The sequence below is a fragment of the Gobio gobio genome (assembly GCF_949357685.1).
Source record: "Gobio gobio genome assembly, chromosome: 13".
Classification (NCBI taxonomy): domain Eukaryota; kingdom Metazoa; phylum Chordata; class Actinopteri; order Cypriniformes; family Gobionidae; genus Gobio; species Gobio gobio.
The window spans coordinates 24877171-24903559 of NC_137106.1; the positions used below are offsets into that span (position 1 = coordinate 24877171).

General features: G+C 38.0%; 1 protein-coding gene across 1 annotated transcript in view; it reads right to left on the bottom strand.

Moving 5' to 3' along the window:
- dlgap2a (discs, large homolog-associated protein 2a) overlaps positions 1-26071 on the bottom strand; it is a gene marked incomplete at its 3' end in the record, with an annotated part of 179411 nt that extends 153340 nt beyond the window's left edge. Inside the window, 1 exon segment of the mRNA XM_079833680.1 lies at positions 26050-26071.
- Between the last annotated feature and the right edge of the window lie 318 nt (positions 26072-26389).

The following is a 26389-nucleotide window of genomic DNA, read 5'->3' on the forward strand; positions in this document are numbered from 1 at the left end:
TTGTTGATCCTGGAGCAACATTCCAGTTTAAGTCAAGTTTAGGCTTACAACCAGGGTTAGGTGATTCTGCATCTGTTATTCACTTATCTCTCTGATTTTAGGGATAAGTTATAGGTAGGGTTAGGGTCAGGTTTAGGGGTAGGGATATGTTTAGGACTAAATTTTCGGACAGGAATGTTGTTTCAGGATCAACAATTTGTTTACCCAGGAACTTGTCTAACTCTGCAAATTCAGGATGTGCCACACACACACACACACACACACACACACACACACACACACACACACACACACTCCTCAAGGCTTCCTTTCATGATTAAAAGTGAGTGACAGTTAAAGTGACTGACGACCTGCCAATCCAAGCATGTGCTCGGGCCAAGAGAGCAGCGTGTGCTGTTAACATGCAAATGTAGCAACCCAGGCCATATTTACAATCAGAATCTATGCTCTCTGCAGGCTTGACTTAGCACACTGATCCAAACTCATCCTGGGACTATAAATTATAACAGGAGGAAAAGCAGTGGATTATTTTGAGTATGTGGTGCATTTCAGAGATCAAAAAGACGACCTGAACCAGATCAGCCACCTGTCACTAGCATGAGACTTACTGATTAAACATCTAAATACATCAATGCTAACATTATTAGCATTGCTCTCTATCAAAAAGCGTATTTGTTTATTGAATGCGCATTGAACTATTTATTAAGAGCATTAACATTCATTAATAGTAAGGAGTTGTTTACAGTACTCAACTGTATCAGGAGGTAGATCACATGACCTACAGTTTTCCTTCCTATTGGGAGTAGCTGCTTTGTGTCATTGCATGAAGTTAAAGGGTAACTTCAGTGATTTAGCATTAAGCTTTGTATTTAAACTGGGTAATTTATGCAGTAGAAATGTGAAATTATTTTTGAATTTGGTGCCTTCTAGACTGAGAAAAGACTCATGTGGATGAAAGACAACAACTCCCAGAATGCACTTGCTTCGCTGCCCTACGAGCCCACTACGTACACCGTCGTTTTGATCTTCATAGTAATACAATCATTTCGTTCAGTTAGAGAATAAACACTACAATTAAAAACTGAACGTGTCTTTTCAATAAAGTGTGAGTGAGCCGAACGAAAGTCACGGGACAGACGCAGCAGTGTCAGATTTCATTCCTCACGAAGAGCTGAGCAGAGCTGAAGTAACGTTAAGCGCCAGTCTGTCACTAAACTATCACAGGAATTCATTGAAAAGTTGAAACACTCACTTTACTCTGCACTGCGCTCCGTTATTATGATTGTCCGGGCCGCCGTCTGTGTCTTACTTTCTGTGCGTGAGCTCTCTCCCCTATGGGCGGGTTGATAACATGCGGAACAGCTCCATCTAGTGGCTGTAGTCTTTAGCCTCTGGCCAAAAAATCCTCCGATGATGCAAAATGACGATATTTGCGTCATCGGAGGAATTTTTCCAGAAATAAAATGCATAATTCTCTCGTCTCAGGGGGATATGAGCGGGGAAAGTACCATAATTTGAATATACTACCGGGTTTCTACTGATACAAAGCCTAATGCTAAATCACTGAAGTTACCCTTTAAACTCAGCGTAACTTGTTGCTCATGAAAGTTCAGGTAGAATAGGAGTGCTGTTTGGTAGCCCAGTGTTAGTAGAGAAGTGGTAGAGAATGGTTAGTAGAGACTTGTTATTAGAAAAGCATTAGTAAAGGAGTGATAATTTAGTGTCTTACCAATTTGTCAGCTGATTTTAATTTTAAAGACATTTACATAATCGTTTATTAATCAAAGGGTGTTGGTGCACGCAACTGTGTCTGTCAGCGGGTGAGCATTAACAGCCCCGCCAACTCAATTCCCTGCTGAGTTAATGGCCCTCCCAATTCTCTTCACAGCTTCTGAGAACAACCAACCAGTTCTGTGCGCAATTCAGAAGTGGATTGAGAATATTTTTAAAATTTTAATTCAATTTCTGAATTAAAAAATTTTTTTCAATTGCTATAGCAAATCAGAACTAAAATAGAAACAAACTTCAATTTAAAGAAGTAGACAACCCTTTTCAGTATTTTATTAATAACATTTAAAGTGGTACTTCACCGCTGGCAAAATGGGCTTTCAATATAACATAGTAGCCTATACAGTAAAAAGACAGGAAAAAAATTTAAATCAGTGCTCCCTGACTAGAAAAAAACTGAGAAAAAAGGCTGTTGTTTTCCTTTTTGCCAAATAGGTAGGAAAACTTCAACACCCATAATGCACTGGGCATGTTTCAGTCAAAGGCCACTCCCAGCAGTCTGCTATGGATATGCTTACCAGAGTCAAATACCGCCTAGCATTAGTAGGAAATACTTCTTAGCAAACTTTTTTATGTCTAAAGGTAGGGACACACCCAACCGACGCCAAAGAACTAGCGCTGATGAAAGCCAACTGTGTTGTCGCCTCGCGTCGGGAAAAAAGAACACACCAAAAGGACTACAGGCGGCTGTCAACTAGCACGCGCGATCTGCGCCTGTGTGTAAAAGAGATAACTGTCATACTGCAAAACTAAGAATGCAGGTATACAAACCATAAACAACCGCTTTGAATATCAATCACACTGATCACGTTCTTAATTCCAATCTGCTCATGTTATTATGAAAATATTCACGTAGTGTTGCTCAGGTAAGTTGAAGTAAAATTATAACAGCCTTCTGTCTGTTCAGTTTTGACTTACTTGCTCGCTTTCATCACTTTTTATCTTATTCTCATTCACTGACTCGTTTGCTAAGCTGAACAGCCAATCAGAGTTCTCTCTCTCACAATTCTACATGTTGAATCGGCCAAAAAAGAAGCAGAGAGCATCCAACTAGAGCAACGGTGCTAAATTGGCTTGGTGTGTCCCTGGCTTTAAAGGATTAGTTTACTTCAAAATGAAAATTTCCTGATAATTTACTCACCCACAAAACGTGTAAGTATCATAAACTTTTTTTTCACAGAGCTTGTTTTTTGCGATAATCCAAAAGCCTATGGGGAAATCCTATCAGGTTTTTCTTTTTCAGTGTGATGCTAACTGCTGGTTGGCCTACAAAGTGACGGCATAACTGCACCACTTTATTGCATTCGGTTTCCAGTGAAGGATCCAAGTAGGCAGACAATCGTAAATACGGAGAGAAAACGGAACAACAGAAAATCTGAAAAACTTCTGATTGTAGTCAACATTTCAAGATGGAAATGTTGAAAGGAAAAAAACAGAAAGAAATTACCGTCCTGTCATTTTTGCCCAATCCCTCAAAACGAAGCAATGAGGAACAACCTGTCACTCATACAATCACAGCAATAGCAATCAATCAATTCCAGATGGACAAAATAAAGTCCCGCCCAAAAATGTTTTCTTGTTCAAGAAGCCATTTCACTTGGATATTCTTCACAATAGGGAAGAAAAGACTATCGCAACTTCCATCTCATGCCGACTTAAAACTAAAAGCGAGCCAATTCTTAATTCAGAATTCTGCACAACCTTGCAACCAAGATTCAAACTACAAGATCTCCGATTCAAACTACAACTTAAAGGCACATACCACAAACTCTATGCATCTATAAATCCATCATGGAATCATTTTGCTGGAGTTCATCTAAATTACATTATCAATAAATCTGTCTGTGTTAATTGAGTGTACATCTTTTTCTCATTGTAGCTGGCAAGTGCTCCAGCACATGAAACACTTTCTGTGGCAAGCCCCGAAGGGACAAATACACATCACACACCTTCACAGAACAAAGTCACTCTATGAATTGCATCCTAATTCAGTCTATTACGATTCTTCACGTTTGCGTAGCACAGCTGCTCAAAGTTTCACATTGATTTTCTGCCTAAAAATGGGACATTGCAGTACATGACCATGAATCTGTAAGAAATGTCAGCGACAACATTTGATTAGTCTGGCTTTGTTTTGATTTTTTGGCAAATGTGTTTCAGTCTGAATGGTTAGATTGGATTTCAAGTATTTTTTTCATCATTCGAGACTCCACGTGACTAACTCCACACAAAGTGACAAAGTGCCTACAGTTGAGTCTGAATTCACTAATATATTGTGACAATATACCTAACAGTGAATAAGCAAGCAAGTAGCTTCAGACAAAAAAATATGAATAAATACACATTCAATTAGCAAAATTTATTTTTTTAAAGAATGCGATGAACTAAAATTAAAATGAACTAAATTAATTATGCCCCCTGACCGTATAAATTCCCTGAACTAATTTGCACTTGCCAAGAGCAGACGGAACGGTTCACACAGGACACATCATGATATATTTTAGCATCAGCAAAAAGTTCCAGTTTTCTGTCCTTTTTCCACAATGGCCAAAATCTCTTAGCATCATACTGACACTTACATCATTACTATAGAAACTGATTTAGATAATTGTCTAAATTGATTTAGATAAACTGTCAGATAATTGACTTCACTATCTCAAAAAATGGATCAGATTTAATCAATTGCAAAATAACAGCTTTGACAGTCAGTCCTACAGATCCGATTTAAAAAACAAATCAGATTTATGTGCAGTATGAAGAAAGCCTTGGACAAAGAATACCAGCTTGTGGATTTGCTGTTTATTGGGAAGAATGGATGAATTAGGAAAATTAAACACATTTCAGCGTACTTTCTTTGATAAAAAAAGATGTACTCTAAAGTACATGGAGTTCATAAATATTACTCAGTACTTATTTGACTATGTACAGTTTAATTACGTCACCTTAAAATAAAGTAGGGATATTCTTTATTTTAAGGTGATGCAATTAAATTGTACTTATTTAAATTATTAAATTAATTTCTCTCAATGTCATGTCAATCTTGAATACCTATAGAGTAGTATTGCATCCTTCATATCTCCAAAAAGTCTTTAGTTTTATTATATTTATAAAAGAAAGATACACTGTACCGAGTCTTTCCGAGTAAAACCGAGCGGATGGAGGTGTATCGTGTGGGCGGAGCTAAAGAATCACAAGCGTGAGCAGCTATTGCATTGAGATCGTCTGAAAGCTGTGACATCCTTAAAAGTGGGGAAAAAAACGTAATCCTAAATAAACCATTGAGATCAATCAGTCATACATACATGATCCAGAATCTGATCCGGAGGCTGAAATTTAACAGGAGTAGCAGCAACAACGACTACAGCAGGACGTCTCTATGTAACTATATATATTTGCTTAGCAGCTTGTGTAAATTACATTGCATGCACAATTGATAAATTTACTATACGTGATCATATTGTTTACGGGATGTGCACTTACGAGCCGATAGCGAAAAACACACAGACATTTGAAGCAGTTTTACTCACCGCCTGGGGTTCCAACGCACTACCGTGAAACTTTATCGTTGTGACCGCTCCTTCCTTCAGCATTAGACGACCTGCAAATCCGGCATCGAACTGGGCCTTGTTTATAAAACAATCGTCGCCGAAATGCAGGGAACAAACAAAAACACTTGCACAACTCCATTGCTGCTCCGGAAACAACAAATTCCATCCACTGTCCCCTTAACGCTGGGTTCTTTGGGAAGCTGAACAGGGTTGTCTTGCCCTGGCAACCAAAAACACACTTCTTTGGTGACATGGTTGATTTCTTGAAGTCCTGTGACCTGTGCAGCGCAGCCAACGACTGCCCTAAAGCCGAGCAAAACGCTTTGATGGGCGTACTGTAGACATGTGCCGGTAAACGGTAATACGATATACCGCAATAATGAACATGCACAATATTGTAATCGTGGGCACTTCAAAATACCGTGAATAATTATTTATTACGAATTATTCAGATTTTTAGAATGAATTTTAAGAATACTTTACCCATCAACCGTTTAAAATGAACAACACGTCAAAGAGGAACGCGCACTGATGTAAATAGACCGTGCATGAGCCCAGCACATGGCGGAATGAGGAGACGCGCTGAAGTGCACATTCATTCTTTGACAGCAGAGGGCGCTGACGGAACAGCAGAAATGCAGCCGTTTCCCCAGTAATCACATAACCCAATACATAATACTTAAAGGGGTGGTAAACCACGATTTCACTATTCTAACTTTAGCTAGCGTGTAATGTTGCTGCTTAAGCATAAACAACATCTGCAAAGTTACAACGTTCAAAGTTTAAAGCAAAGGGAGATATTTGCTTTTAAAGAAATCAGTTTCTAAGAACTACAGCAAACGGCCAGTAGGCGACTACAGACATTCCTCCAGGGTTGGTGACATCAACAGGCTCAATATTTACATAAACCCCTCCTCCGAGAATATTAAATAAGGGGGGGGGTGAGGCCATTTTGTATCGCGGCGCTGTTGTGGTATAGTTAGGCTGGAGTGTTGTTGCCGCGATGCTGAGGAAACGCTGTTATTTTCATCCGGATTGCAGGTCTGGGGTACTTGCTCTGTTCAGCCTTCCTTGGGACGGGGGTGCGTTGCAGAGCGTTTAACATACAACATGTTGCACGTGTGTATGAGACAGCGGGGAACAGGCGCGTGCGGGGCTCCCTGCAGCACATCCACGGAGGAAAACATCCACCGTCTTCGCGATTTCAATGCCGGATTTGCACAACGTCAGCTGCGTGAAAAAAACACTGCCAGTGCGTGGATGCACGACGCGCGCGCTGCACATTTCATGGAGGACAACTTCCACAAACTTCGCGAGTTTAATACAGGATATGCACAACGGCTTGTCCTGAAAGCTGGATTTACAAACAGAAGCTGTTTACGGGCCACAACCTGTAAGTCTGATTTATATTTCATCTATGTGTTTTCCTGTAATAGGTTGTAGCCAGGAAGTAAACAGATGACAGCGCTGTTCTGCAAACCAGTCTGTTAAATGCTCATTCATACTTAACGTTATCCGACGAACACCTAACGTTACAAACACTAACGTTAAAATCTCAACAGCGAACCTGGCATTAGTGTAAATGATTCTTTGATTAGAGCTTTTATGTATTGTTTATCTACAGGCATGCTAAACATGGTTCTGTGTGTGATTTGGCTAACTTACTAGTTAAAGCCAGTGCTTAGTGTTCGTTTTGGGTTAGTTCTTGCGACAGATATTTGGCTATAATCGTTCTAAAAATACAAAAGTTAAAGTGCCATTCAGTAGCGATCATTATCCGCAGTCTTTACTCTTGAGGACTGAACAGGTTCTGCTCGATCATCTTCACTCAAATGTTCTGGGTCTGATTCCGGCTCATATGGTTTTATTGACGCCGTTGTTTCTAATACTGACCAAAGCACAGCCTCCGGTAAAGGTAAGGGGCGTGACGTTTCCGACAAACGTGCACTAGGCGGTTAGCGAATCACAACACACTGGGCCAGCTAACCAATCTGAGCCCATTGCGTATTTTTGAGGGACTGGCTTCATACAACCCGGAAAGCATCAGACCGTTTTACAAGGAGGGACAGAGCAGTGTAGAATAAAGGTCAAATATATGAAAAATAAGGCAATTTTTTTTTTTTTCACGAAGCATGAACACATGTTACAGTGCACCCCACAAACACAGTCAAGCCTTCAAAAGAATGTGTTTTACCACCCCTTTAAAGACTTATGGCTATTCATTTTCAAATTTGCATTTTATATTTTAATCTGGACTAAATTACATGCCCTAGATATTGTTTGAATATGTTCTGACTGTTGTTCAATCACACACTTTACAAGGCTCCAGTATTTAACATTAGTTCATTCATTAACAAATTGACAATGAAAAATACTTCTAAAGCATGTATTAATCTTAGTTAAATGTACATTTCAGCATACCTATTGTTCTTTATAATTCTTTTGCACTTTAATCTGTTTTTAAATATTTGTTTACTTTATACATTTTTGTGTATTGCTTTATTGTATTTAAATGTTTGGTTCTTTTGTTATAAGAAAGTGATTTAACCTGCTATAGTATGACAACACTTTTTTTGCAACTTATTTCAATATCATGATAATACCATATACCGTGATAAAAGCTTCAGCAATTAATCGCAACATGAAAATTTGATACCGACACATGCCTAGCGTACTGCTTTCGCTCTCTCGCTCTGGTCGACGGGTGCGCATGCGCCCTTCCGGGAGAATTGCCCGTACAGGGAAATTCCGCACATGTCGATGTCATGCAGACCCATACTCGAAAAAAACTGTCCGAAACTTGTGAGAAACTGGAAGGAGTATTTTTGGCACAGAAATACTCCATCAAACCAAATCCAAATCCAGGTCTTTAACAGTGTAAAAAGCTCAGTATGCATGAAATAGCATTACACCTCCCTTTAAATAATTGTGGTTTATGTGCAAAAAATGTATTCAGAATATACAGGCAATTTTCAATGTCTGTAAAGAACAATAAAAAACAAGATGGCGTAGTTAGTTACCCACCTTAACTCCCTTGTCTTTCTTGTGATCACATTTTTTTCTCTCCTAAATAAAGGATCATCGTTACTCATCCCAGCCACATTTTTTTCTCATTTATTATATATTATTTATTTCATATTAAGTACACAGTACAACTTTAAATATGTGCTGAGATGACGTGTGTACACGATCCTCTGATATTGGTCTAGTAATAATACTCATTAAAAATTGTACACACTTTTATATGTGTCTATATATGTGCAAAAGAACATAAATGGAAAATGCAAAAAAAATGGTGAGCAAGAGATATCACAAAATACCACATTTGTTCTTCACCCAGTAAAGCCAGCTCTCTCCAATACAAGAAGTTCTATTAATGCAGCAGTGAGTTTCTTCACCACTTAAGCTTCTATCATTACTGTTGTCTCTCTTTCTAGTCGCTACTGTACACTCAACCATTATCTCTGCTCTGTCATGTGAGAGTGTGAACCCCAGAAACAAATCTAATGATCATTTACTGTACATTCAACCCACTGTTGGCTAGCATTTCTCACAGTCTTGTGGCATGGCAGCATAACAGGGATATATTTCAGCAGAGAGGACAGAATAGTATGAACAACAGAAAATGGAGGCCTTAGGCACAATGACAAAGAGGAAAGAAGGACTTCTCCGCATGAATGAGCAAGCACAGAGACCACAGCAATTCAGTTCGGCATGTTTTAATTTCAAGGTGTATTACCCAGAAGTTTAAAATTAAATGCTTAAGAACTTGTGTGCATCTATAAAGACATGCTAGCCGTATATAATATCCGGGACTGACACCATCTGCTCTTCCTGCCTCTGTGAAAATCTGAATAAACCTGAGGCTGTGACATGCCGATGTGCCGTTTTAACCGCTAACCTCACCTCACTAGCGCATTATTACAGTATTCGTGTATCTGGCTAACCTTTTCAGGAGCTTTGTAAACACTTTTCCTTTTTCAAATGGCAACGAGGCTCTCAGCTTCAATTAATTTTCCCATTCGATATAACAAAACTCTGCCAGCACCACATCGTAGGCGGCTAATTCACACGTGCCTCAAAGCGGACACTGATGTATAACTGTGACATATGACATCATGGGCTAGTTTACCAGTTTTCCCACACACACATTATGTACGGGTTTAAACTAGCATTTGCTACGAATACTGATTAGAACCAGAGGAGCTCTCTTTAAGTCTTACTTAAACACATTTATTTATTTATCTATTTATTTAATTAGCAAGATATCACTCTCTCTGCTGAAAGTCACCTTAATGAGAGGGATAAATTGAAATCCGTTACGAATTTTCTTCATGGTTAACAATGCAAGAAATTAGCGAATGCAATTACTTTCAAGCACAGTTTGATTACAGGGAAATAAATGGATACTGAATACCTACATATTCACACAAACTCCTATCAGGAGGCCAAATAGCTGGTCATTCACATCTGAAAGGCCTTCGCTAAATCTCAAAACCCAACGCACAACAACAACAAATCAATACATGAAAATTATTGTGTTAAAGTCAGTGATCCTGACGATAGTTTGAGGCTTTAGCTCACAAAGGGAGCTTAAGATTAATGAACATCCAACAGGATGGCTCCTCTGACTTCATTAGGGAGACTGTGATGCAGCAAACGGCATCGTTTTATGATATTTACCCCCACATCTGGCGCCATGACAGCCTGATGGATTATGGTTAGTGTGTTTATCCTGACAAGGGACATTAAAACGAGAGTTTATTTGTTTGGCACTGGGCTGAATCTTTTTGTATTTGTATATGGGATCGACCGGTCTTACGGAATCATATTATTCCAGTTTACTGCAGGACTCAGGATTTCTGATTTTCTGACTGTTTATTTTTAGCATTTTAATTTAGATTAGTGATATGCTTTTTAATATCTTGAAAATAATTTATTCATTTAAATACTTTTTACATTTTTTATTAAATTAATATTTGAAATAAAAATTTTAATTTCCAAACTTAAATTTAAGTTTGCTGAGGTCAAAAGTATGGAGAAAAAACCCACAAACATCGGAACACACGAAGAAGCCTTTGAAACATATGGTTATGCAACCTATAAGGAACCTACTGAGGATCCATAAAAATCAACAAAACCAAATAAGTGTGAAATTAAAATGTAAGGTTTCCGCTATTGCATCAGCACACAACTGAAAGGCTTCCTCTTTGAAATCACTTCATATTCTTAACCCCCTAGTTCCTAAAAGAAAGAGCACTTTGTGTGTCTGTCCAGATAAAAATTAAAGTGACTTCAGTGCATTCTTCTAAAATGTTCTTGTCTTGAGTATATTGTTTTAGCACAGGATCTACACTGGATTGACATTTGATTGCTAGCGAGGCAAACTCTCTAAAGTTCAGAGAGAGTATTGACCTTCATAACTCTGCTCTGGGAAAGAGGTACGCTGTTCGAATGCAAAGCTAGATACATCTTCAGACTTGATCCTTCCTGCTTACATTTGTCCAAGCTTATTATTGCTTCTCTTGAATGATTGCAGGGATTATCACTGAACTACAATGCCATGCATGGTTCAAACAGAGAAAAAATCTGATTTTGAATTCAACCAATATAGTTGAGGATCTTCTCCATTCATTTTGCACCACCATCTGATTTTCTGTCACCTTCGGAAGACAATAGACATTTCCATACTGACTCACTATCTAGGGGTCAACTAGGATGAAAAAAAGGTAATTATGTTAAAGTAATTGTAGATGATTGCGTTGAGGAGTTTCTTACCAAACTCTGTCCTCGCACTTTGAAGTGCTCCAGACTGTGAACAAAATGAAAAAATGACAACAATAATTTAAAAGTTATGGTCTGGACAACTTTGTTTAAATGTGGTTTTGTCCAATATCATCCTGTGAAGTGCTGTTAGTTAACACTACATCTTAACACTACAATAAAAGTGGATGTTTTGGCTTCTGTGGGTCCATCAAAGAACCTTTAACTTCCATGGAACCGTTCAATTGCACAAAAGGTTATTTTTAATGGAAAAGAGTTCTTTGGGGAACCAGAATGGTTCCAAAAACCTCCTTTTTGGAACCTGCATTTGTAGAGTGTGTGTAAAAAAGAAAAAATTGTGATCTGTGATGCTTGACTCTAGTTATGAACTGGTTCTTTGTAATAATTCAGTGAAAAAGATTTACAAAACGTTCTTGAACTAGCACATGCGTTAGTGGTTTGAATTCGACTCGTGAGTGAGCTATTCAGAAGCATTAGTTCCTAACTGACTCCCTAACTGAATTGTGTATAATTTTTCTGGCTGATTCGTAAATACTGTTATTGTATTTAAAGATACATATTTTCAGTAGTCTGCTGCAATAAATGGTTCAATGGGTACAAATGGCAAAACATTCAAATATTATTGGTCACCGTTTAGCATAACGAGGTCCAATTGTAAGGTTGAATTGAAGGGAAACTGAGATAAAATCTGTAAGGTATTGGATTCATAATCAACTAAATATTTGGCTCTTAAATGTTTACATTATAGGAGCCAATGCTTCCCAAATCCATTTTTAGTCTGGAATCCTGCTTAGATTCCTTTCAGCCTCTCCTCCATCGTCATCTTCATCACTGGTGACCTGTGTAACATATTTTGCTATGCATCTGAAACATCAAGCTTGGTTTCTATGGCAACAGATACACAAATGGGCACGGTGATGTTATACGACGGTTCTTATCTAGGGATTCAGATTTGACTTTCCAGTAGTACGTGAGGTTGAGCAGTTGTTGTAAAAAAACTAAAAAATAAAAAGGATGAGATATCCTCACTTTTAATGAACGCAGCTGAACAGGTCAAAAATTATTGCCACCCAAACGGGGATTATTAAAAGGTAAAGACTTGTTATAAAAAAATACTTAATTTAAGAACAATTTATTTAAATGATTTTAAAAAGTGAAAATGGAGACACATTTTGTGTATGAATGTGTGTATTTTAGGAATCCATAACTTTGTTAGAGAATTCATTTTCCTTTAGAACAATTCAAGTTCCCACAATCCTCGCTGCACTGAGGAGAATCATGTCCTGGGGGAGGGCTGAAGCCCTCAGTCTATAAGAACCAGATTAAAAATTAAAATGTATAAAGTGATTTAATTATACGTAGAGCTGTGATGGATCATTACAGATACTTTGAGTATGTGGTGTGTGTGCATTTTGCGTATTTTGACATTAAACGGGTAAAACGAGTCTATAGCACCATCTAATGGTATTAATGGCCCTCACAGGGGACAGCGGCTGCCAATATTTTACAGTCTATAATCAAGACCACTCAGGTTATTCCTCTGAGGAGATAATTTGTGGATTTTTAATATAGAAATACTATCCTTGATATTCCCTTAAAACTGTAATCCTAATTGTTAACGTACATTAATAAAACATTTCAGCTGGACAAGTACGGTTATTTGGCAAACAAAAGAAAAAACAACAGTGTTTGAAAATGATTTTCAAACTAACTAGTAATGTATCTGCCATTGCATTGACAGGCTCAGACTACAAATTATGGTGGGCTATTTGCTGTTATTTTTTTTATAACAGCAATGCCAAGACAGGTTAATCACTACAATATGGTGCAAACACATGTAACATGTAGGATGCTTTTGATATCAAGTTTCGCTGGTTAGCTTTGTCCTTGACAGGGTAAAAGAGAAATAGTTTTTTTAAGTATATACTAGGAAATTAGTATAATAGGAAATATACAAAGACAGTTTACTATGCTTAGTAGAATTCGGTTGGCTAGTGTTGCCAGATTGGGTCAACGATTTTCAGATCAAAAACTCACCAAAACCCGCCCACTCCAAGAAAAAGACGTCCTAAACTTTAACTGCCAAAATGATGTGATAGAATTGTATTTCCATACCAATCAAGGTTGATGAGTACCATTTTTATCTCCCCAAAACATAATGTTGATGTGACTAAATATGACTAAAATGTCCAGGTGGAAACTGTCAAAACACCAATCAAGAAATGTATTGACTTAACTGTTAACCCTCAGAAAAAAATCATTTTCAATGTCAACAGTAGGACCAAAAGTTAAATTTTTGGCAAATGTAAAGGCCCTTTCACACCAAAGGTGAAATGAACAAGCCTCAGGGTGAAGGAAATGTAAATTTACGTCTGTACAGTAGAGAGCGCAGCTCAAAAAACTTTTAGCTGTGCTGCCTGCATTGCAAAAGAATAGGATGAAAGTTTAACATTCTCAAAATAAAATTGTTTATCTAAAGTTATTTAGTATGGTTGAATTGGTTCATCAAATGTCAGCAGCAAAAACATTGGTTAATAAAGTGCAAAAAGTACCAATACAAGAGATCGGAAAAAAACAACGTATATTAGCAGGCATTTCACATACGTTAATGCAGACACTACTGCCAAAATGTGTCACTCATTGATACTGTACGATAATCCGCCAACAAAAAAATAACAACGATGCGCTTACCTTTGTGTTGCGCTTTGACATAACTATAGTAACGTACATCGTGAAGTTGTAACGGCCACCTGGAATACGGTGCAGGATGTTAATGTTGTTGTGCCTTTAAGATGACCGCTTCTATGGTGCACGCTGTTTTTATGTGAGCGCGCACGCATGTTGAGTGTGATGAGAGAGATGACTGCTCTACGGCCGACGGGTGTTTCAGTTTATTAATGTTACCTTTCCCCTTTGATTTTGTAACGTTTTTCAGAGTGTTTTCTTTCATTTTCCCCTCACTCTTTTTACATGTATGGGAAGAGTGTATTCTTTTGTGCGAACCCTTTATAAAGACTCGTGGGACTACCAGTTCATTTTGACCAGTATCGTTCTTCTCGCCTCCTGTTTCTTATGTTTTTCGTCCGGGCAGACTTCACCCTCTGGTAGACGTTACAAATTACATAGAACATAATGCACTAAGCAGTCAAAATGGATTAATTGTCGATTCAAAACTCTTTCAGCAGCTGTCAGGGACGAGTATAGAGCGCAGTCTATGCGGTTTAAAACTTACAGATGTCCTGGTCCCATATTCGATTTCAATTCAAGCCATTCAGCTGTGCTCTCAGAGTTGGTTATTAAAAAGAGTCTTCGAGTCAACATCTCCCACCACAGGTGTAATCCACGTTGGATCACTCTCCCACTCTTTATTGTAGATACAATTTACTGTATATTTATGCCACTTTAGCAAAGTGATCACAGCTACAAGTTATCGCGCTAAAAAACTGTCAGTCATGAATGAGCACGTTTTTGTTTGGCTGAAAGTGCGTGATCGTCGGCGATGTCAACACCTACGCCAGCTGACTCTTCGTGGGCCAGTGTGTGTGTGTCATGATGACTGATTTTATGTAGGGGAGAGCCGGGCACAACCTAATGCTTTTTTGCCTGTCTCAGTTTGTGTAAATCCACTTGGGGACTCCAACAGAGTTTTTATTTTTTCGCACATTAATTTCACACATGTCTAGTACAATTATGTGGTTTTGTTTCATTAATACAGTGTATCCTTTTTTCTTGATTTACCCCGAAAGAATGGAAGTGAAATGTGACATCATGCCCCATATGTGGGGTACATTTTAACATGTGAGGGGTACGATGTAACATGACCAAATGACAGCTTAAAATGTTATCTGATCTAATAAAAAAAATATCCATCATGACAAACTAAAATATTTTGTCAATTAAATACAATTATTAACTTTTTAAAATAAAATAATGGTATTTTTTAATTATTAAAAATATACACATTTTTTGTTTGACAACCAACACATCGCTAAATACAGCTATACAGCATAGTTCAAACCATAATAATAATGAATAATTTCTGAACATTGACTCTAAGTCTTTATTCACCCTTTTCTCATGGTTTCTCAATAGAATTCATAAAAGTATAGAATATAATAGCGTAGTTCTAATAGGGGCACATTGTAACACAACGTACCCCACCTGCACAACTGGGATTTAACCGCGGCTCGTGTCTTCTGCTGGTTAGATCAGCATTAAAGAGCCATCTCAACTGTTAAATAACAGATATAAGATTAAAATAATATCAGATTTGTCTTATTTTAAATAAACACAAAAACAGAGATGATTTACTTTTGCTATGGTTAAATAAATGTTCAGTGATATCCTCCAAATAATTTTTTAATTTTAGTGCAATTTTTTCTCTTAATAATGATGATATGGCAACTAGTAAATACACTAAGTTTCGTCATCCTGGCATGTGTGGAAAGTTTTAAACCATGTGTTACAACTAACCCCACGTTAGGTTGTGCCCCGCGCTCCCCTAGTTCATGCACACTTGAGTTTTGTTTATTAACCAATAACCAAACAAAATTAAAACTATAAAGAGTTTTGAAAAGTTTAGATTTTAGATTTTTGAAAACCACCAAACTGACATCAAACCAGCCCAAATTTTGTCCACCCACTCAAGCCCATTTTTACCCGCACAATCAAATTCAAAACCCGCCCAATCTGACAACACTAGTTACAAGACCCCCGCCATTCTACTTCTGATTTGTTATGTTAGTTTGGTTAAGAGTAAAAGCTAAGCTGTGTTCCTCTAAAACCATTGGAAGACGAAATCATGAACTCGAACGTGATATCAACCGCATATCATGCCAGAGATCCGGCACGGTGCCGGGAAACTTTAAACCCAGAATATTTTTTTAAATATAATTATTCCTGTGATGACAAAACTGAATTTTCCCATTTCCCAGTATGAATTTCTAGAATTATTTTATGGTGTGCTTCAGACTTATCCCTTAATGCAACATGAACAAATACATACAGTGAATTACTGTATTTATTCCAGTATTTTTATTACCTGACATGCATTTGACAGTAATATATTTTTTTTCTTAAGCGAAAAAGAACTTCAAATGCAGCCACAAATCTAACACTGCAAACTGAAAAAGGTATTTAAGTTTTACAATATAACAGTGCAACCAATAAATGTAGGAATATAAAAAATTATATATTAATCAGAAAATAATCCCTTTACAACCATCTAGGCATAATTATTATTATTAGTAGAGACGTATTATTATCACATAGAGACGTAGCTAAATTTACTGCAGGCTACAACAGTAGCCTAATATATTCTGAAAATTTCTTCACGTTAAACCAAACTTTTATTTTGACGGGTTGTCGTGACGAGTTTTGAGTGTCTGTGTTCATTATAGGACACAGTAAATTCTCATGAAGTGACGATTTATGCGTTCGTGTCCATAGACCATAGACTGTAAAAACGCACGTAGAGGTAGAGAAACTGGGGGAGAACAAAGACAGCGAGCGAGTGTCACGCGTGTGTGTGTGCGGGCACCCACCATCCACACAGACGAAATACTGCTAAACATACTGCTAACGCTTTTTTTTTTCCTCTTCGCTGCTCTAAACAGTGGTTGCTTGTGGCAACACAGCACAACTTCTGGTGTTTGCAATGCATTCTGAGTAGCGAAGAAGAACCGCGCAGTGGTTAGGCAAAGCTAGCGGTCATAATAACTAGGTCTTGTTTAAGAAAATGGTATCGGATCAGTACATGGGTTCAAGTATTCGCCGATACCGATGCCAGAATTTGTTGTGGTATCAGTGATATTTCCCGATACTAGTATCGGATTGGAACAACTATAGTTTTATTAGTCAGGTGAGCAACTGTTTGGAGACATTCATCTACAGTAAACTAATAAATATATAGCGCTTAACACAGTTAGTCTTATTGTTTAAGTCTTGTTTTCTTGATTTACCGCAATTACCATGTTTTACCATGCCTAATATCGATCTAGCTTACTGCAGTGTGCAACAAGTGTCTCATAGTAGCTGCTGAGCGACCGCACAGAGCATTATAACTTAACTTTCAACACACTCAAATGTATCTAATATGATAAAACAGCACTGGGTACCCCCACATACACATGACCGGAAGAAGAGGAAGCGCTCGTCTGATGCAAAATAAAAGTGTCATCAAGATACGCCTTTATTGAATAAGCAACCTCTAGCGGCAAAAAATTACATATTGTGACTTTAAACTATATAAACTTTAGTTCACCGTATTTAATTCTCATGTAACGGAACTGCTCTGAGACAAAAGGTTGATGATCCAAATGCAGCGTGAACATTTATTAAAGACGTAAACAAAGAAAATCCAAGAAGGCAAACAGGCAGGAGTACGACAGGAACACATACAGGAGCAAAGACTGACAAACAACAACTGAAGCACTGGGGTATATATACACAAAGGGAAACTAGGTTAACAAGATAACAAGGGGGAGTGGCTAAATGGGAAACACCGGGGGAAATTAATCAAAATGAAAAACTACAAAGAACTACAAAACATGACACAAGACAGGAAAACACAGGCTGGGATCATGACAGAACCACATCACAGTCAAATTGTAGATGTTCTTTTTATAGTACGGGTGAAAAGAACTATATTTTCACATCTGTGTTTGTTTTTGTGTGTGGGTGCATGCGTCTGTGTGAAATCCTCCACATGTGTGTGCATATGTGTTTGTGTGTGCATCTGCTTGAAGTTTTGGCCGCAGCTGAAGCAGGTGTGAACAAAATCACACCATTCCATTTTTTAATGAGTTTGTGGTTTATGGCCGGCAGTGACTGAAGTGGAATCATGCGCTCTCCAGGCCCTACACCTTCTAATAACAGCCATCTGTCTTCATGACTGTCATTTCAACAGGCTCAGGGGAAGGAGGAAGAAAGAAAAGAAGAGTTTGGGTGGATATACTTTCAAACATTATATTCAACAAAAAATGACAGCAATATTTGTTTTTTTAGAAAGGGCAAAGATGCAGAATTTTTATAAATTAATAAACTGAAGGATGTATTCAATTGGTCAAAAGTGACAGTAAAGACATTTACAATGCTACAAAAGATTGTCATTAAATTGTTAATTCAAAGGATACTAAAAAAACTGCATCATGGTGTTAGGCTGGCCCAATTGTCCCAATGGAAGTTTACGATTAGCGGGTGAAGGTTTCTGCGCGTTTGGTCTTTTCAGCGGGGCAAAGTAATTTAATTCCAATTTACTTTTATCTCACTCCATTTTATCATGACCTCAAATTTAGGTTAGAATGCCTATTGGTTATTTGGTCATTTGTATAACAGTTTAACTACACATTTTATTAATCTGTTCAACTCTTTATTGAAATTATACCCGTTCATCCGGATCTCAATAACACTTCGAGTCTCACACCGGCCGGATTACGATCCCTTTATCACAAATTCATCAGTCTTGGTAACTAGACAGAGGCGATTAACTGATATCCTAGACGTCCGTTAGATCTGACCCACTTAATTAATGCAAGACTACATCTAATCAGAGGCCATGACCATTAACATAGAACAAAGTGAACTTAACTTCCTCTAATGGTAAATTTACATAATCATGCCGTGGTTTCCCATGTACACATAATTAGAATAATATTACAATAATCAGGAGTTGAGGCTCACCCTATTTATATTGGTCTAACAACTTTTTGTTGCTCTAAACGGAAGACCCATTTGGTCTACTAACCTCTAAGTATTCGTAACTAATGCCAATGTGTTAGTCAGAGCTCTAAAAAAAATCAATCTGGTGTGCCCTTATATTTCACCAAAACTGTGTTTTAGTCAGCTACTAACCTGAGCGTAGATATGTGGTGTTATGGACTTAATGTAATGTACTATATTTAATAATTCCAGAGTAAATCAGAATGAAATCAAATGTAACAATTTATTATTAGTCAGGTAAATGTATCATGCCATAATCCATTCAAAGATAATCGATACATAAAATCAAATGCTCTGAAATAAAGAGTAAGAAATGCATACCTGACCTCAAGGAAATAGGATACATAATACATAGCATTATGGGCTGATCTGGCTACAGAATCGCGCCCTGAACCTCCTGCAACATCTCCTTAAATACTCAGACCAAGACAGAAACCTCTTTCAAATGTAAACATGAGTTCACAATGGGAATTTACATTAATCAAGTACTGTAGACCTGTAATTTACACCTTATTGAGGGCAGGACCCACACACAATAAGCAAAATATCTCTAAACTCTTAAAACCTTTGTTCCCTTTTGCTTTAATTCTGTGGGAATGAGACCTTTGTACCAGTCGCACTGAGACGTTTCAAATGATTCAAAAACATGTATTATACGGTATAGTACTTCACATTAGTTCACATTAACCCATGTAGATTTTGGGTGAATTTCAACATATGGAGAGGAGAGATGAGGTTGAAGGGAATAAAATGTAAATTAAGTCAATACTTGGATGAACAACTTGGGATTTCGTCTTCGATTGGGATGGTAATTTCACAAGGGAGAGTTCAGATGTTAATTTCCTTTGTTTTCTCAGAGAGTTGCCATCTCTTACAGTTCTTACAGTTTTCTCCAGTCTTACAATGGTTTCCACAAAAAATATTTAGCAGCACAACTGTTTATATCTTTGATAATAATAAGAAATGTGTCATGAGCAGCAAATCAGCATATTAGAATGATTTCTGAAGGATCATGTGACACTGAAGATTGGAGAAATTATGCTTAAAATTCAGTTTGCCATCACAAATTGCATTTTAAATTAGAAAACAGTTATTTTAAATTGTAAAATTATTTAAACTTATTAGTGTTTTTACTGTATTGTAAAAACTAGTCACTCACACTAGCCCTTGGTCATCGGTCATCCTTATTGATGTGACTTTCAAGCGCTATGAACAGATCATGCTCCGCGAGCATTGTTCTAAAGTCAGGGCTGCAGAGAGGAAATTACATTGGTTTGTATCAATCCCTCCTCTCTTCCTTGTCTGCTAATGTCTCTACTGCTAAAATGACTTACTACCACAATAAAATGAACAATTCTTCTGACTCTTGCACGCTTTTCAAAACCTCCTCCTCTCTTCTTAACCCTCCTTCTCCCCCTCCTTCAGCAACCCTAACAGCCGATGACTTTGCCACATTCTTCATAAATAAAACAACAACCATCATCGGCCAATTTTCCACACCACAAATCGACACGCACATCTTAACAACTAACATACACATTCTCCCTCCTCTCCGCTCTCGAATGCAGAAGTCTCCAAAGTCATCCATTCCAATCACCCTACTATCTTTCCACTTGATCTTATACACACTCACCTCCTTCAAGCCATTTCTTCTTCGGTTGTACCCGCACTCACTCACATCATCATCACCGGTCTCCCTTCTTCCATTCATTGCTAAAACACTTGCACACTTGATAGTTTTCAACCAAGTCTCTACCTGTCTTACACCTGGACAACAATCAGTCTGGTTTCGCACTCCAATGGTTCAAGACTTACCCCTCAGGTAGGTCTTTCAGGCTATCATTGAGGGGTGAGGTCACAACATAGCTACTGGGGTGCCTCAGAGCTCAGTGCTTGGACCACTTCTCTTCTCCATCTACATTTCAGAAACATGGATTTTCCTATAACTGCTACGCTGATGACACACAACTCTACCTCTCATTCTAGCCAGATGATCCGATGATAGCTGCTCGCATCTCGGCCTGCCTGACAGACATTTCTTGCTGGATGAAGGACCACTACCTTTAACTAAACCTTGCAAAGATAGATCTGCTTGTGGTCTCGGCCAAACCAACACTTCATCACAACTTCTATATTCAGCTAGGTTTGTCAACCATAACTTCACCCAGGACAGCCAGGAACTTTGCAGTTGTGATTGATGATCAGTTGAACTTCACAGACCACATTTGTTAGATTTGCCTTATAAAACATTAGGACGATCAAGTCCTTCTTATCAGAGCATAATACACAACTCCTTGTCCAAGCTCTTGTTCTATCCAAACTGGACTGTTGTAATGCTCTCTTTACAGGCCTTCTAGCATGCACTGTCAAACCTCTGCAACTGATCCAGAATGCTGCAGCAAGAGCGGTCTTTAACAAGCCGAAGAGAGCGCACGTCGCACCTCTCCTCATAAGATTGCACTGGTTGCCAATTGCTGCTCACATCAAATTCAAGGCACTGTTGTTTGCCTGCAGAACAACCACTGGCTATGCACCATTATACCTAAACCTACTCCAGTCTACTTGCCATCCAGAAGCTTGAGTTCTGCAAGTGAACGCCTTGTAGTGCCATCCCAAAGAGGCACAAAAACACCCTTTACCTTGACTGTTCCAAGCTGGTGGAATGACCTACTTAACTCTCAATCCGAGCTGCTGAGTCTCTAGCCATTTTCAAGAAACTGCTGAAGACGCATCTTTTTCGTCAACACTTGACCCATTAATAGTAACACTTACTATTCTATATCTATAAAATAAAATAAAGAACCATGCTACGTGTACTGTGCTGGACTAATGACTGGTACTTGCATATTGATTCCCTATTTTTGGTTTGAATGCTTCTATTGCTTCTATTGCTCTCCTCATTTATAATTTGCTTTGGATAAAAGCGTCTGCTAAATGATTAAATGTAAATATAATTAATCTATCAAACTTCTTCCTGTAACCCCTTTAAACTTTCCAGACTGTCCCATTGTTCCCTGATTTACATATCCAACTAGAAATAAACCACATGTGATCCTTTATCATGGATTAGTAAACACGCACAACCGTGGTAGTTCCCTTGTCATCTGTGAGCAGATCTCTGGGGTCAGCAGTGCTGATGAACTGTGTGATGGGGGTCCTGAGCTTTCTGGTCATGCCGTTCAAGATCAGATCAGGTCAGAGCGCTGACTCAGACAGGTCATACACACAACAGAACCATATCAGGCTCTCCACTATCTAATTTCCTGTGCATCAGTGATTTCCTTTCCCCACTTCCATTCCATCTCCACCTCTCCCTCATGTTTGAGAACCATCCTATCCCCTGTGTGTAGGTGTGTGCAGTGCCACCCACATCCCGTTATCTGCATATGTGTGTTATGCATACATTAGTAATTGGATTTTCATCACAAGAGAAGATGATATACAAAAGGAATACTACACATTTTAAAGCACACACACTTTCGTTTGCTTTTATTCACAGAGCACTGGCCACTCACTGCATGTAGCGAGTGTCACTTCATGCACACCATTCTGTCTTCACCTAAATATAATACTCTCATCCTCCCATCAAATCAGAGGAATCAACTACATCTCCAGCAATGCACCTCTTCTCACCCCACAGTCTTCATTTTTCCCCCTCTCACTTCATTTTGTTTACTCTTTCTCAGAAACTACTCAGACCGGCTTTTGTGAGTTGGCGAAACATTTAATCAAAAATACACAATGTATATGCTACTGTACTACTAACAGTTGACAAAATAATATGTTAGCATGTGTAGTTTTAAATGTGTAGGTGTAAATGTTTTGAATATAAAAAAAATTAGGCAAGTCTTTAACTTTAATTGTACATGTAAATGCCTAAATCTAAAGATATATAAACAATACATTTGTTTGTTTTAGATCATTTGCATTTGATTGCATTCAAAATATGGGAAACTAAGAAAAAATGCCTATGAAAAGGGTTGAAACACACAAATGCTCAAAGTAACCCTAACAATATTAATGAAATAAGTGGCTGTCTGAAATTTTATGTATCCCCAAAATTCTTCAAATTTGCTCTCATAAAAGCTTAAGTGGTTGATTTTTACAAAAATATAATAAAAACGATTTATTTCAATGAAGCCATAGTACCAAACAGCAACATCAACCAACACGTATTTTAGTAATTAGTAGTAAAATATAGCATTTGAAATGTATCTAATGGTGCTCTAAATCCAAACTGAATGTCAAAATAAAAAGTCTATTAAAATCATCACAATATTCACGGTGTTGCTTAATTTTTTATGACTAGCAAAATCTTAATAAATACACTGTGAATATCCATTTGTATCATCCAGCCCTACTTTGGATGCATTTCAAGAGTGCCTTTACTGGAGAGAAAAAAATGACCTTGGCTATTATATACAGGACAAATTTGTTTCTCTAAAGCAATTTTCATTAGCAGGACTCCCACTACATGCTGATGAAACACTAACACTACATACTGATGTCCTAAAATCTGAATGACCATGACATAGAGGGAAGAGGAAGCAAGGGGAGTGTTTTCTCTGTCGAATGCAATCTTTATATCAGACAGAAAAAGAGAGAGAGAGAGTGCACACAACCCCTACAGGGACTGAAAAATCGATACAAACACTCTTCTAAGAATGCAAAGCAGGGCCACACAAAAAGTTTTGTGGAACATCAGCAATTCCAAAATACTTTGCCAATAAACTTTGCGCCTCTGCAGACTAATCAAAACATTAGCATATATAAGAAAGTCATTCACAAGAGCAAATGGATCATTCTGTTATTTAACGATAGAAACTCTTTCAATATTCAAAGGAAATTTTGCTTGACTTCCTCCAAACCACTGACAGTCAAAGCAGTGGAAAGTAACGCTGAAATATTAACATGGTTATTAAGAGCAGAGTATGCCACACACACACACGAGTGCACCATGAATCATTCACTAGTATGAGGGCAAAAGGAGCCGCAGGCGTACAATGTATTTCAAGAACAAATGAGAAAAGGATGGGGTCAAAGAGCCAGGAATAAGTCTAATAATTAATGTGTTTAAAGCAGGTGGGAAGAAAATAATAAACAAAACAAAATGTAATAAAATATGAGACAGAACATATAAATCACTTTTTAAAGTGACTATCTTTGTTTCTTTCCTTAATATCACAAGATTCTCAGTGAGGTCAAAGTTTTTTACACAAGCACTTTAAAATAAAAGGTTTTTCCTCCATTTGTATGACCTTCATTTCACCTCTGGTGTTTACGGAGAATTTTATGAGCAATGGTCCACAAGGAAGATGACTATTAATAACAGTTAGAGTTTTTAAAAAAAATACTATATTACTTTACAATCAATTTTTAAGCTATTTATTACTGATCAATCAATCAATAAAAACTAGATGAGATATCAATGTGAATGGATTAAAAAAAAAAAAAGTATGTACTACGTATGTAAAAACATACATTAACATTATAGTACTGGGTGTTTGTTGAAAATGTAAGGTATATGGTGCTCCATAACTAAGCAAACATCAATGGGACTAAAATACGACTTTACTCTGGAGAAAAAAAAAGAGGGGACTTTGCCTCTTCATTTAAGAAGTCCACCACACGCCGCTGGTGTAAAATGTTTACGTGTCACACTGAAATGATACAGTAGCTGACTATCACAGCCATCCGCAGCTGTAGCAGAATCAGATGAGCTGTGTGGGTGGCTGTTGTTAGCTGTCAGGAAAAAAAAACCTTTGTGCTCCATTTTTCTGCTTTACAGCACATTAATAACTGAATCTTACTCACTGAGTCTTGAGTTCAAGTTATTTCTGCATTGTTAGCTTGTTGCCATCGTCATCCAAAGCTGCTACATAGCCTAAACATCTGCCTCACACTTCATATCGCAGAGCAAGACACACACAGCCAGTGTCTTTGTACTCACAGATACTGCTTTCTGCCTTACAACAGGTCTATGGTCTATACAAAGCTGAGAGAGGGGAAAATCAGTGACACCAATTTGCATAATGAGGGGAAGTGGTGGCCACCTTCAATGCCTGGAGTTTGAGCTCAGCTCCGAAGCAAAGGTCAAACCTGAAATGTAACATGTAAATTGACCGATGCCAGGAAATGCTTTGGGTGTGTTAGGTAAAATGGCTTTCAGATGGACATAAAATTATAGTAAACCTATACAAACATGATCTGCATTGTCTCCATAGAAACTGGGTGAAATCATGGTCACAGCACTGGTGCAATACTACCAATTCATTCAACCTCTACATCCCCTGGGAATAAAAACTACAAACTTCCAAACTTGGCACAATGGTTTAATACAAATGCCCAATGGAGGTAGTGGTAACTAATTTCTGCATTTCTGCAAGGCTTTTATAATGCAAAACTGAAGGTCTACGGTCATGAAACGTTTGTTTAATCAATACAGCACCTGGCATCTTCTGCAATTATCTAATCAAAACATGCACCTCTGGTTCAGTCTGTAAACTCATTCTGTTGTATTACAGGTGAAAGAGGGGCACAAATGCCCCAGCAGAGAAATCCATTTGGCATATTATGTAAAAATTATGCATGCTAGTTTATCAAGCTGCTTTGTTTTGACAAATGCCCTTGCTGTCATAGTCATCTGCACACACAATACAGGAATGTATAATGAGCAGAAGAATGTTTCATATTTATCAGGATACTTAATCTTTACGAGAACAGAGACGGCTATGTGATCATCCGCCAGTGTATACAGTGTACACTACAATATAACAAATGCATTTCGTTTTAGCTTTTAAAGTCCTCCATCCTTTGTACTGCCAAGTATGTTCACAAATGCTCGGCTTAATTATCTAAAATTAGTCTAAATGGTTACCATTAAATGGATGTAGCTGTAAGTGCAAGAAGCACAGGTACAATCCAAACACACTCAGTCATCAAATTAGGCACTTCCCTCCACTATGCCTTTACTCAAAATGTATTTGCTCCAAATGTTAAAAATGTTCTATTTTGAGCCCTATGTGAAGCTGAATCTACATCTCTGGAACCGATGCACAGTGAGTACCTTAGTAAATCTACCTGCCCAATCAATCACGTCAAATCTAAAATGTATACAGGCCTGTCTAACACACAGATTAGCATCTGTTCGGGTGGACAAGTGGAAGGGCCTCTTGCTCTGGGCATTTGAATGGCAGGTGTGTGGTTTTACCTGTGTTCCTGTCTGGGAGGATGCAGCAGTGTTGTTGCACTATGCTCAGCAGCACCTGTCAGGTGGGAAGAAGGATAGAGGCATCAGGGGAGAGAGAGAGAAACATAGAAATAAAAAAAGAAAATTAAAACAAGCATGCATGAATACACATGCAGTCTAAACAGCCATTAATTACAGGCAGAAGCTGTCAGGTCTAGAAAGCACTAAGTGGCCTCCAGGTTTCCCTGCTGTGTGAATGTGCAAGGCAGGAACGGCTGTGTGGGTGAATAATTTTATGAACAAGAATCTCTTTACATGGATGTTAGCGGAGAATGAAGCCAAAACAGGAGATTACAGCACA